Genomic DNA, 11380 nt, shown 5'->3' on the forward strand with positions numbered 1-11380 from the left:
CATGAGGAAGGGTGAACGTCAGGGGCTGAGGTGGGGTCAGAGGTGCTTCCCTTCAGCCCCGGAGCTCAGCTCATGACTGAGAGGGGCCCTGTCTGACCCTAACACCCAGCCTACAGCCTTATCCAAAGTGGGGGCCATGGAGTATTCGACACAGCTTTGGAAATTCACACCGAAGATAAAGAGCAAAGAGATGGGTTTTGAGGAGACCCTGCACCCTCACTCTCCTTGCAGGTCTGCAAGGCAGTAAGAGTAATGCCAATATGGGGTGGTTGGTTTTGGTAACTGAGGCAGTCACTGTTCAGGTTTTAGAGTTCCCCCAACTGCAACAGGCAACCCCAAATTTTTTTCCTTCTGCATTAAAAAAAATTGAGATATGACTCACATACCTTACAACTCACCTTTGAAACTATAAAATTTTTATAGTGGTTTTTAGTACGGAGTTTGTACAACCCTCACCACTATTTAATTCTAGACATGTTCATCACCTCAAAAAGATACCCATCAACAGTCACTCCCCATTTTCCCCTTCCCTGAGCCCCTCTCAAGCACTGCTCCACCTTCGATCTCTATGGATCTTGAAGGGTAATTCCTTGAGCGCCCTTTGGTCACGTACTGCGGCTGTGCTCTATGGTAGACAAGGTGATGCAGAGCCGAGGTGAGTCCTTAAGGAACTCACAGAGCTGCAGTGCACTCACAGAGGGCCTTGAATAACTGAGCCAGGAATTTGAACTTAATTCTGCAGACAGCAGAGAGCCCGATTGCTTCTGGAGCGGAAGCAGGACAGAACCTTTGAGAAGATCATTGAAAGTGTATTCCAAACAGGCAGAGGGAGGAGACCTGGAGGGCTGGTGGTAGCATGCTCTTCCTTCACACCAGTCTGATTGAGGGGCTGGCTAGGGAGCCTGATGGGGGTCGGGCGGTCCGGGGGTCTGAGGGGCACTAGTTGTCATCTCTACCCCTACTCAGGAGGAGGACGGTGGCTCTCCCCTTGGAAACCCACCTGCCCAAGTTAGCTCATTCCAGCTGTACATAAGCCATGGCAGAGGCAAAAGGATGGCAGTTCCCACTCAACTCTTTGCTCCATTTTAAACCCTCTTTCTGGCACCTCTGGAATGAGCCTGGGAACATTCAATCAGCAAAGTTATCCGGCACAGCCTCCTAGCAGTCAGAGGAATCTCTTCAGGAAACAAGAATCCTATCTCGTCCGTCTTCTGCTGAAAACCCTTCAGTTGATTCCTACTGTGATGCCAATAAAAGCTAAACTGCCGGAGGCCTCTGCTCACCTCTCTGGTCTTATCTCATGCTACTTCTTTTCTCGCCCTGCTCCAGCCTGTGGCCTCTTCTCAGTTCCTCCCACTTAACCAGATCTTTCTGCCTCCAGACTTTTGCCCTGGCTGTTCCCTCTGCCTGAACAGCTCTTCTTCCAGCTTCTCCAGGGTTGGCTCATTCTCATCATAAAGGCCACAGCTTAAATGTCACCTTAGGAAGGTCTTTTCTGAACACCCTCTTCAAAGTGGTTCCCCACCTAGTTACATGGAGTCACATGAACAGAAATTAGATTCTGAAGACAAAAGTATTTAAGGCAAGAAATGCATTGTCAATACTATCACTAAAAATCCCTTTGAAAGCTATCATACTGGAGGTGGTAGTACATCACTCTTTCTGTTCCTCTAACATGCCAGGCACACTTCCTTATAACCCCGAACATGGTCTCTTCCCATCACCCCTTCAAGTCTTGGCTCAAATGTCACCTCTGTGAGCCTTTCCCAACCGTCCTCTTTAAACCTGTAACTGTCCCATTCCCGTCCCCGCATTACCTTAATTTACCTTAATCCCCTGAGCGGCCTTAATTTCCCCTTCCCAACAATTCGCTATTTGACATACATTTCATCTGGAGTTAAGCTCTTAAAAGCAGACATTCGTTTTGTTCTGTGTCTCCAGTGCCTGGACACTGCCTACATATAGACAGTCAATAAAGAACTGCTGACTGGGCCTTTCAGGTCTCAGCTGGGGTCGCTCTCCCTTTTCTCTTGGTTAGGTCTTTATTACTTCTCTGAGCTTTCATAGCCTTCTGCATTTGCCTGTGTTGAAGAATTGTTGACCACCATGTATTATCATTTTTCTCTCTACTTGTCTTCCTGCAAATCTGTTAATTCCAAACAAAACAGGGAGTTTCTCCTACTTGCCTGCGTTTGTGCTTGACGCAAAGTACTTATTGTCTTGAATAAACTAGTCTTGGAGGCTGGGGGTGCCCCTGCGTCCGGAGGGGTGGGTACCTGGCCCCCTTTCAGCTCCTGAACAGCAGCTTGGTTAGACCCTGTGGAGGGCAGACCACAGACTGGAAGGGGCTGTGGTCCCTTCAGGCCACCTCCGGATTACACCTAGGAAGAGCACAGGTCCACATACGAGTGAACCTTAGGTGGAGAGGCATCGAGAATAGCTCTTTCTGCTCTTCCACTCAGCTGGGGGACCTTGACCTAGGAATGACATGTAAAATAAAGGACGCATATATGTGTCATGCAATATTTGGGATATTCTTATACGAAGCCATTGTTGTTTACCTGAAATTCAATTTTCACTGTTCGTCCTGTCTTTTATTTGCTAAATCTGGCAACCCTATCCACCCTGCATGTCCCTGTCTCTCTCCGGGTTTCGGTTTCCCCATCTGTGCCCTACGAATATTTCTGAGACTTCAAATCCCCGCAAGGGGCCGTCCCTCTGCTCCGAAGAGTCCTGTGCAGGATCGCTGGTCTTACTGATTCAGCATGAGCAAGCTCCTTCCTCTAGGACCTCAGTTTTCTCACTTGACCATTCGAGAAAGTGAGGGCTGGAAACAATATTCTGAACTACTGCTTCCCGGAATCTTGATCACTAGACTTCCGGCCACCGGAACCCTCCCTCCGACTCCGGGGCGGAGGATTTCCGGCACCGTGACGTCACTTCTGTGCTCGAGTGTTTCCTGGGTTTCGAGCTACAAGCTCTCGCGCCCCCTACCGGCCAGGAGAAGGGTCCGACTTGACCAAACAGTGAAAAAAAAAGGCCGCGGAATCCATTGGTTGAAAGGCAGAGATGCAACCCCCCAGCCTCCACCAGTGGAAAACTGAACCTGCTCCGAGGGCGGGACTCCCACGGGGAAGGGATCGGCCCTCAAAGCCGGTAGCGTGGGAAGGGGAGAGGCTTCCTCCGGCTGGAGAGGCCCGATGTCACACCGGAAGTTAGTTCCTTTGCTTACCAGCTGTTTCGGCTTCAATTTAACACAGCATGGGGATCCCACATTAAAAAGACAGCTGTGCGTTTCCAGGGTGTCTCCTCTCCGGTGTCCCCTTTCACCCATCCGTGTCATATCCAAGAGGAGACACCTGATTTCAGGGCCTTTGAGCGAATTCTTGACCTGGAGGCTAAGATGTGTTACATTTTAAAAGAGTACTTGCAGTGTGCCCTGCCCTGCCCTTGCCCTTCACTCGAATTATTTAATTTAATTCACACGGCTCTGTGCAGGGGATGTTATCACCCAGATTTCGCCCCTCTTTGCCTGTGGTGGAATTCTGTGCTTCCTGCTGCAAGACTGTGCCACAATTTCTGCATTTGTAAAGTGGAATAATGGCACCTACCTCATACTGTTGTTCTAAGGAATAAATAAATTAACATATTTAGAGAGGGTAGAACAGCACCTGACACATGCTATCGATAGTAAACATTTCAACTATTTCTATTTACAAATTAGGAAACACGCTTAAATATGAAGTAACTTAACCTAGAACAGATAGTAAACAGTAGAGTCAGGTTGCCTTTTTGGTTGTCAGAGAGGAAGATGAAGATACTTGGAAAAGAGTGGTGGGAAGAAGACATAGGTGGGAAATGGCTTCAGAGGGGTGTGGGGCCAGCAATGATGATAAGGGATGTTGCTTCTGCCTGCTAAGCATCTCTTGACATCAAGTGCTTCTCTATATCCCTGCTGCCACCGGCAAACTCCACCATAATCATCTCTCATCTTCTATTTGGGTTTCTTCAACTCCTCCTAACTGACCTCCCTAACTCTAGTCTCAACTCCTGCCCAGTCCATTCTTTAAGTGGAAGTCAGAGTGATCTAACTAAAATGAAAGGTCTATCATATTATTTCCTGGAGTGAGTCCCTTCAGAGGATGTCTGCTTTCTTCAGAATGGAGCCATGACTTTTTAGCCAGGGCCCGAGTGTCGAAACCTGTACTGTCTGTTATGTTCGCCACAAGCTCATTCAGCTATGGTGACTGAAGCACTTGAAATGTGGCATGATTTGAGGTGTGTAATAAGTATAAAATACACCCCAGATTTCAAAGATACGGCCCAAGGAGAAGAATGTAAATATCACATTACAATTTTAGAATACTGATGACATATTGAAATGATAATATTTCATACATGTTGGGTGAAATAAAATGTATTATTAAATTAATTTCACTCATTTCTTTTTGCTGTTTAAAGTGTTGCCAGTTGGCTACTAGAAAATGTAAAATTACGTATGGCTCACATTATATTTAAATTGGACCATGCTGACTAAATGTATATAATCTGCCAGCTTCATCTCCATTCCCTTAAAGTGTTTTTCATTAAAAGTAACAGAAACTGACTTTGGAGGAAAATGGAAATTAAAAGTTTGGGGGATTGATTGCAAGGGCCTTGTGAATCTAAGGAATTGTTGATTATCTAGCCTGGAGGCCTAAGCAGCAGAAGTCCACAGACACTAATGTGACTGGGCCTTACATTCCATATTTCAAATTCCTAGGGAGAGGGAATTTTAACAGGTCTGTTAAAATCAGGTATTTCTACCCCTGGCTGGTGTGGCTCAGTGGACTGAGCACTCACTAGTAAACCAAAAGTTTGCCAGTTCAATTCTCCATCAGGGCACATGCCTGGATTGCGGGCCAGGTCCCCAGCTAGGAACCTGTGACAGGCAACCTATCAATGTTTCTCACCCTCTCTGTCTCCCTCCCTTCCCCTCTCTCTGAAAGTAAATCAATAAAATCTTTAATCAGATAAGCCTACTCCCGGATCAATCCCCCACTATGGCTATGGGAAGAAGGGCTCACTGTGAGCTGCCTACTGCACATTTCCCACCGTTCCTCCAGCCACTATGATCCTAAAAGGCAGCATTTGCTCTGGAACCTCTAGGAGTCAGCAAACTTTTTCTGTCAAGGGCCAGATAGTAAATATTTTATACTTTGCAAACCATAGCATTTCTATCAAAACTATTCCACTCTGCTGTGTAGAGTGAAAGCTGCCAGAGACAATATATAATTGAATGTAGTGACTTATGTATTGGCATGCTTATGTTTCAATAAAACCTTATTTATAAAACCAGGAATTGGACCAGAGTTTGCCAACCCCTATACTGTGCTTTCTGTTCTCTGACTGGACTCTTTCCCACCTTCCTTCGAGCAAGCTCCTCTTTCAGGTCTCGATTTAGATGCCACTTCTTGAAAGTTTGCCTCAACCCTCCTCTTCTGGCTGTTTAGTGGCCTCTTTACGCTGCACAGACTTCTGTACCCCATCCAAGTGCTTCTTATACTCTGTTGCCATTATTCTGTTCCAATCATTAGATTAGTAGTCTGGGTTTTATTTGTTCTACACGCAGAACCTGGCATGCCTGGCTCATCATACATACTTAGGTGTCATTAAATGAGTGGAAGAAGCCATGAACCTGTGGCTGGCAGACAGAGCAGATGACCTGAGATCTTAGGGGAATGGTGAGAATTTTGGGCTTTTGTATTAGCTGTGTGAGACCAAATTTCTCACTTTGTTGCCCTTGTGAATCCCAGAGCTCAGGCAAGTAGACAAAGGAGAAGGGAGGCTCCAGGCTGGACTGGAGTCCAGGGCCCTGGAAGTTTCTACACCAGCCAAGCTTTGCCTGCCAAGGCCTTCAGGGCTATGTTCCCCACAAGAACATGCACTAAGCTGAGACTCCATGACCTCAGGAATGCACAAGTAATATGAATGTTTTAAGATATGAGAAGTGGAAAATTCTAAGGGCTGTACACCTTGGATAATGTGATAAAGCACTTCTGAACTGGGGTAAAACCAGAAGTGCTCTCATCCAGTTCCTGGAGGAGGGTGTCTGGCTTCCTAGTAAGGTTCTCTGTGGAAGCCCCACCAGGCTGTGGGTGGTGGGCCTAGGGAGGTGGGGGGACAGTGTGTGGCCAAGGACAGCCTTGATCTATAGTCACTCAGGGCCATAGCTACAGGGGTGCAGAATGGGCTTCCTTGACCCAAGAGGTTGGCAAGTTAACAGGACCTGGACAAGGGTACAGGGGACTCTGAGGTCACACAATGTGGTTGTGGCCTCTGTCAGGTTTTATTCAACCCAGAAGATCATCTTATGTTGCCTCAAGAGAATAAGAAGAGTTTCTCCTTTTGACTTAGGGGTTACATGTTGCACCTTTGGGCAATGCAGGTGCAGCAGGGCTTTTCTCGAGCGCTGTGCCCAAAGACACTAAGAATAAAACAAAGATGGAACCCTCTGTCCTTGTGGTCCTTGAGTGGCTTACCTAGGCCCCTCATTGGGACAGAAGGCTGGGGCTGATGACCCGAGACCACCGGCGGCATGTCTTCCATAAGATGCAGCTGACGACGAGCAGAGTGGATGAGGAGAGCAGGATTGGAATGATGATCACCGGAGCCTGCAAGCCACCCACGTCTGGCAAAGGATGGCGGCGTCAGGGCAGGGGCAGAGGACTGTTTCCCTGGGGCAGGCTGTCCCTGTCCTCAGCAGACATGGCTCATGCAGCATTGGGGTCCCGGGTCTGGAGGTGGCATGGTGCTGGGCAAGGACCATGCTTGGAGGCAAAGGTTGAGTGGCTTTGGGCAGGTGGCCAATAGTTCTTTCCCCACAGTGTTTGGCACTTAGGAGGTGCTTGGTACATGGGAGAGAAGTGATATTAGTAACACCGGGTGCTTTATAGGCCTTGTCTTAACTAATCTGGCAAGCAGCCACTGCTATTACTATTTATCAGATGGAGAAGCTGCAGTACAGAGGCTGGTTTGTCTGAGACTAAGAAGTAAGAGATACGAGCAGGATTTGAACCCAGGTCTACATGCTGCTAGGCTTCATGCTATCCACATGCTTCCCAACAAGCATGTCCTGAACACTCACTATTGGCCAAGCAGGTGGCTGAAACCAATAAGGCAACACCTGGCACATGATAGTTCCTCAATAAGTCCTTGAAAAAGGAATAAACAGAGAGACCCCTAAAGGAGGCCAGTATTGTTTTGGGGGTGGCAGAATGGAGGACAGAGCTAGAACCAGAGGAGATGCAAGAGGACCCATATGAAAGAAGAACTCCTAATCATTATTGTCCAGTGGTAGGGTGGGCTGGGACTCCAGTCACCAGACATGTTTACCCAGGGATACTGTGAGAGGCTGCAAGCATCAAATTCTATGGGTTCTGCTGCTGCTCAGAACAAAGTAGGGGCTCTGGGTCTTGTTCTACAGAATCGCCAGCTTGCTGTGCCTGTCCTTGCTGAAGAAGCGGAGTGAGGCTGAATGTCCAGCTCTGAAACAGCCCCCAGTGGTCCTAGGAGAATTCACTGGGTTCTCACTTCTGTCCTCTTTTGCTTTCCCATCATTTGCTCCACCCCATGCTTCAGCCTTACCAGCCTTTTAGCCTTCTCTCTAGACTCCCTGCCGCCAGCTTTGCCCTGCCCCATTCAAATATGACCATACCCTATTCCCAGCTTAAATCCTTGTAATGGCTCCCCATCGCCCTCCGATGGCTCACAGCGTGGCATGACCTGGTTTTGCTTTCCTCTCCAGCATCATCACTCTGCCCACCTGCCTCATATTCAACCCTCATCCTCATGACCTCACTTCTAGCCTCTGTCCCTTGCATGTGCTGTTCCCTCTCCCTCAAACACATCCCAACTCTGACTCACCTTGCAGGTCTCAGCTTCAGCAGTGTCTCCTCCAGCTGGCCTCTCTTCTCTGAGTCGCTGTGACTCCCCTCTTGTCCTAGCCTAGCCCACAGCACTGTGTTGTGGCTGCCTAGTTACTGTCAACGCCTTGATAGAGACCTAGGGCCTATCTGTCGTTGCTTATCTAAGTGATTTGTTGGGTGAGTGATTAAATAAGAATGTAAGGGAGTGGAGCACACAATGGGGCTCCCTCGGAGGAGACTGGAGAAGAAGGGGGGGTTCCTCAAAATAGAAACAGAGGCATGGCTGCCTGGGACAGACTGACAGCTTTCAGAGGAGAAGGTGGGGGGGCTGGATGAAAGAAGGTGAAGGGGTAGCCAAACAACACACATACATCACACATAGACACAGACAACGGTGTGGTGATGGCCAAGAGGGAAGGGAGAGAGGGGGCTGGGTAGAGGTGAGCAAAGGGCGGGGCGGGGGGGGGAATGGGGACATCTGTAATAGTGTTAACAATAAAAGTAAAGTTAAAAAAAAAAATCAAGGTCATGGTCAAAGAAAGGTGGGGGAGTTTGTTCCTTTGGCCCAGTCCTCCCCCATCCTACAGGTAATGTCACCTTTTCTTCCTACAGGACTTGCCCAAAGTCAACACTTCTCTGGTCTGAGCTGGGGGAGGGTGGGCCCACGCTGGGCTGAACAAACAGTCTTTCCCACTTGACCACCCGACTCCTGTGTGGTTCTGGGCTCTTGAATACAGCTCAAAGGCTGTTTCTTGTTCACTGGCTTCCGTCTTTGAAAACTAGCCAGTGCTGCTTTGCCATGAACTCGCTGTGTGACCTTGAGGAATTTGCCTCTCTTCTCCGCCCTCAGTTTCTTCAACTGTCGCAAGGGAAGAACAATCCCTGTATGTATCACAGCGTGGTATGGGGCTGGGTGGATAAGGAGTATGGGTTTGGGAGTCTCAGCCCTGGGTTAAAATTTGAGCTCTACCACTTAACCGGGAAATCATCTTAACTCTCCAGACCTAGGGTTCTCATCTGGGAAACAGGAATAAAAGTGGTACCCCCCTCAGACTTGTTGTGAAGATTAAATGAGGTGATAGCTCATAATAATAATTATGTAAATAATGCCTCAAACAAGACCTGGTGCACAATTAAATTCAACAAATCATAAAGTGTGCAGGGACTTTGAGAGAAAAGAGAACATCTGAAAACATGGGTTCAGATTGGACTATAGAATCCCAGAGCTTGCGAAGGCACCTAAGGAAGCACGTGGTACTGAGAACCACCCCGCTCCCGTCCCCCAGAGAGGAGAAAGCTCCTGCCCAAGATTACACTTAATTCCACACTATTTGACTATTAAATTCCTGAGGTAGAGCACTGGCTTGGACTAAGAAGTTGAGTATTTGCTTTGGGGGCCAGAAAACTTTCAAGTAGCTCAGGCCCCTCCTGGCCACCGCGGGTTCCTTCCTGCCCCAGTTCCTTCCTCAGTGCCATCAGTGTGAGGGAAAGCTGGCTGAAGAGCTGCTTGAAGTACGAGAGCAAGTGGCATTCTCCTTCCCTCAACGTGAGTCATTAAGCCCTCCCTTCCCTCCCGGTCAGGGCCACCTAAGCTCCCCACAATTCTCCCATTCTGGGTCTTGGGCTGGCAGCAGGGGTGGCAGAAAAAAGGGCCAGGCATCCACTTACTGCTCCGGTGGGCGGCACAGGAGAAGTTGCAGGGCTGCTGTGTGCTCATCAATGGAGTGTTGGGCCTCAGCTCAGGAGGGGTCAAGGCGGCAGGTGCTCCAGGCGTTCCCGGGGCGTTCCCTTTCTGAAAGGGGCGGGGCAAAGCAGGGTCACACCCGGGAGCAATGGATTCCATCCAGCTGTTGCAGTGGGCTCTCTACTCAGAGTAGGGGTCAGGACAAGCAAGCTTCTTGGGGGTCCCTGAGGTCAAACATCCCTTCTACCAAATTGATGCCCTAGAAGACATTTAACAACATGAAAAAAGGCTCACAATGTGTTATTTAGTGGCAAAACATTGATAACAAAAAGCAGGCTGGGGGCCAATAGCAGAGTGTGTTCCGATATGTGTAACTGAACATGTTCACATGGGATACAAAAGCCAAAGAAATCGCTAGCAGTCATTATCTCTGGGCAGTGGTGATGGACAATGTATCCTTTGCACTGTATTTCCAAATTTTCTACAGTGAACATGTTTTAAGCAAAGAAATTAACTTAGAAAAGCAACACATTTTCAGTGAACAAACCTTTTGACTAACAAGCCCTTTTGTAGAAATTTATTCCACAGAGCACGTAGGAAGATGACAAGTGATCATATTTTCGTAAAAGAGAATTCCGTTTATGTCTGGGCATAAGCCAACAGGCCCAGAAGGACCGGCACCAGGCAGGCGACAGCGGCTCACTCCTGGGAGCGGAACAAGGGTACTCTTAGCTTGATAAGAGTCTTATACTTATTTGAATTTTTAAAACAATGAGCAGAAGTTATTTTATAATGTACAAAAAGGCAAACAGTCAAATAACTTTCCTAGCCTTTGCCGACTCCCCGGTGCTCCCTGTGCACAACCTGGCCGGGGGTGGCCAGTGGGCCTGCCCTGGGCACTCAGCATCATCCCAGCATCTCCAGGGAGGAGCTCTCTCTGGTCTCTAAGAATCCTCCTCACTTGGAGATGAAGTGGTTTTGTGATTCCGGCTTTGACACCGGCCAGTAAACATTTTCTTTGTGCACCCAGTGGGCAGAGCCAAAGCACGATCCCTGCCTCAACACGCTCACGTTCCGGTGGTCGTGGGAGTCCCAATGTGCTGCAGGGGCCCAGAGCACTGAGTTCTGCTGGATTGGAATGACTGGGACAGCTTCACCCTGGGTGGGATGTGAAGGAAGAGTATGGTTTCAACAGAAGAAAAAGGAGGGCGAGGGCATTCTGTGGGGGAAGTGTGGTGAATATTACAAAAGCAGGGGTGTTAAGGACCAAAATATGCTTAAAACTCTCTGTTTGGGATCCTGCTGTTCATCCTTCTTTTAATCCTCACCCAAGGACGTGCTTATTGATTTTAAAGAGAGGGAGGAGAGGGAGAGAGAGAGGGAGAGAAACATCAGTGGGAGAGAAAATTAACAGTCTGTTGCCTCTAGTACATCCCCTGACTGGGTATCGAACCCTCAACCTAGGCATGTGCCCTGACCAGGAATCTAACCTGAGACCTTTCGGTCTATGGGATGACGCTCCAACCCACTGACGCACACCAGCCAGGGCAGGATCCTAATATTCTTGGACACTCTGATTCTAACATGTGTGCAGTCTTTTCTGCCTCCACAGGAAGCCCCTGGGAACAGAAAGGGCATGTTGTGTTGCCACTGGCCTGCGTTGGGGGTGCTGGTGAGGGGGAGTGAGGGCTGAAGGCTGAGCCAAGAGTAAGGCTTGGGTAGGCTCCGCCTGTGGAGCCCCTGCCGTTCTAGCTGGGTCTGTGCCCACACCGCAACAGCTGCTGTAGTG

The sequence above is a fragment of the Pteronotus mesoamericanus genome, unplaced genomic scaffold (genome assembly GCF_021234165.1).
Source record: "Pteronotus mesoamericanus isolate MK-2021 breed Mesoamerican mustached bat unplaced genomic scaffold, CSHL_Meso_final contig_221, whole genome shotgun sequence".
Taxonomy (NCBI): domain Eukaryota; kingdom Metazoa; phylum Chordata; class Mammalia; order Chiroptera; family Mormoopidae; genus Pteronotus; species Pteronotus mesoamericanus.